We start from the raw sequence: 3,273 nt of genomic DNA, 5'->3' as shown, positions 1-3,273 counted from the left end.
TGTCTTCAGACCGGAGGCTACCTTACTGTGCATAACTACTAATCTTGATTACCAATTAATACTGTCCATAGAGTTCTCTGGTGCAGTATATACTCTGAAGCTGACTTAATTGTTTGGCCTCTTCCATATTTCAGAGGTGCCCAGGCCTCCATGAACCATTAGAGCTGTTACTAGAAGCTCTGCTAGCAGGAGTAGATTCAGACTCCCTTGATCACAAATGAAGCCACACTACCCATTCATCTTCCCCATGTGCTCTTCTAGTGCAATTCCATGCATCATTCTCTTTGCTGTTCCTTAAAACACCTTCCCTTTCACTTTGATATCCTATACTCACTCTCAGCATTCATCTGGATCTGCAGTTTCTCCTTCTTCCTGTTCCAGGAAGTAGTAGTGTTCATTCTGGTGCGTGTAAGGCAGATGGCAGGCTTGCTCACAAAGGCTCGGGACAGACGTTACACATAAACTAGTTTAAGTGATCAGAAACTGATTTAAACCTGTATCAGAACAGATGTTCAGTGCACATAAACCAGTTTGAAAATGGCTGAAACTGTTTTGAGATAAACCTGGTTGAATGTAGTATCAGGCTTAACTGATTCAGCTCAAACTGGTTTATGTAAAGTCTGTCCCAGACCCCTTGCTAGTTTAAGATAAATCAGACACCCCCAGCATCCCAGCATGCTCTTGGGCTGGGTAGGGCTCTCTACTCCAGCCCAGCCAGGCTGGCCCCGCTGCTCTGCTCTCTAGCTGGAGCAGGGGCAGGGTATGACCAGATGCTGGCCTGCCACGGCCCCTGAGGCAAATTTCTCCTTCCGCCCTCTCTCCTTCCACTGGCAAACCCTGAGGGCTGCAGCTGCTATTTGCCAGCCCCAGCATCTCCATGGCTCGCCTGCAAACAGGCAGGGACAGAGTTAATTGCTCACTCTTTCCCCTCTATCCCACAGAGCTGCCAAGGCTTTGGCTTTGACTGCAGTCTCTGCCATGTGTCCCGGAGAGGGAGAGAGGGGCAAGCTAGTGTGAATCCTTTGGCAGTGGCTGGCAGGCATGCGCTAGTGCCCCCTGGCTTCTGGCTTGAGCCACTGCAGGCATGTGCATGTGCCTGCATTTCCTGGTTTAACAGAGAATGCCTGTCCAGTTATTAATCAGTTTAAGCTGCACAATTTAGACTAACCTGCAAAGAGTGAATCAATTCAGGCTCAAGCTTTTTGAATGTCTGTCCCTAGCCTAATTCACTCGATGACAGTGACCTCTGTAAACATCTCCCAGAAGCTAAACCTGCAATAACACTTGGAAATGTATACCTTCAGACCAATGATGAGGGCAAAACTGAAAGACACTGTAAACGTTGTTCCTGGCTCTTAAATACATTGCTACTGATAAAAGTATCTCTTTATTCAGCATCACATATAACTAGTTTGTAATGGCTATGTATATGGGCCATCCTAAGGCCTAGTGTAAGTTGGAGCCACTGGAATTAGTGCTTGTACAAGGGCTCAGTCTGGCACTACACATTGTTTCAGCTCCTGAGACAAATGTGTGTCCTTGCTATTTTTGCATAACTATAACTTTAATGCCTCTACAACCAAGGGTACATCCTACTTCCACACAGGACACCTAGGCACTGTAAAGGTTTTCCTCACAATGAGAGCTTGTCAACTGCCTCAGTAGCACGGTCCTGGCAACAGGAATTCCGCTCTTGGGAAACCTACAAGGAAAGGGGTGAGGATGGGACAGGCTGGGGGATAGGGCAAAGAGGTGCTGAATTAGATGATGTATAACTACTGCTGAAGCCTGTGTCCCTGCTGCTGGTCACTGTCTCCAAAATCCCATTCAAGGTTGGGAATGAATTTTGAGTGGATCTTTCTCCTGAGGCTACACTGTTGTGCAGAGGACACCCACCCTCCTCAGAGTGGGATTTTGAAGCTAGCCAATATACAGGAAACACCATGGCAGCTGGACTGTCTAAGGGAGCCAAGCTCCCTGAAGACCAAAGTGTGAAGATACTCATCCTCCATGTGGACTGCTTTCTTTAGACTCTACCAGCTTATTTTTAATACTTTGCAAAGAGTTTAGCATTTTTATTTAAACTCTTTTTTAATAATCTAATAAAAACCCATCTGTAATCCCACGTGAATTTTGGATTAATGGGGCCAGGGGAACAACAACAGTCAAACGTCATCCATTAAAAAGGCCCTAAACTCTATGGACTTGAAATGCACTAGAAAAAGAAATCTACAGTAAGGTAAAATACTGCTAGGGAAGCATTGGTTTAATTGTACTCTGGAGAGAAAAGAAGCATTGTATTGCTTCCTCAGCAGAATTTTACCTGACTGCACTGAAATCTGATAAATTCTCCACTTTCCCACAGAGAGGCTAGCAAAGGCTTTAATGGGAAACACATTTGAACTAGGCTTATAACTATGAGATTACATGTTTGCTAATCTCTCTGAGGGTTGTAGAGATGCCTTCTTCTGTGTATAGCAGGAGGAGGAGGAGGGAGAGTTTCAAGGAAAATAAATTATATCTACCAGCAAATTAACATTAAATGTCTTCTGACTTCTCCCGAGTCCCAGTAAACCATTGTATACAGTTCGTAACATACCAAAGTAGATGTCTTGATGGTGATGGGCCCAAACTTACATCCCTATTTTAGGAGAAAATTTTCATTGGTATGAGACTTCTTGATGGCTCAATCCATCTCCCATTAAAGTCTATGGAAAGATTTTGACAGGTGATGTATCAACCCACATTTAATCACATAATTAGTGCACTGAAGTACAGTAATTAGTATGCTTTAATCTGGGCAGGATTGTGGCCTAACATGATTTCTATAGTACATGAATAAACATTGCCTTTTATAAATTGGCTACCTCTGTACAACAAGGGACACATCTACATGTTTGTTTCAATTGCTCGATACAGCAAAAATGAAACAAAACAGAGAGCTTCAAAACAGCCTCAAAACGAAATGAGGCAAGTCAAAATGTTTTAAAATTTTTGAAACATTTTGAGTTTTGAAGCTCAAGCTGGGCTTGCCTGCAGGGAAACAGGAACTAAATTAAGGAGAGGGAGGGGGGAAGGACTGCTCTCAAATTGACTGTGTAGCTGGCCAGTGACTGTCATTCTTTCCTGAGGTCCCTTCCAATCTCAATGCTCTGGGGGAGGGATGGAAAAACTGCATAAAAGGCAGCATTGTTTGAACTGCCCTGCTTTCTGCCTTGGTGTCAGTTGAGTGAGGGCACGGCTTTGTGCGGGCCAGGAGCGGTCCGAGGCCCT

The sequence above is a fragment of the Alligator mississippiensis genome, chromosome 2 (assembly GCF_030867095.1).
Source record: "Alligator mississippiensis isolate rAllMis1 chromosome 2, rAllMis1, whole genome shotgun sequence".
Taxonomy (NCBI): domain Eukaryota; kingdom Metazoa; phylum Chordata; order Crocodylia; family Alligatoridae; genus Alligator; species Alligator mississippiensis.
The sequence above is the reverse complement of the archived record's forward strand: the minus strand, read 5'-3'. Positions refer to the sequence as shown.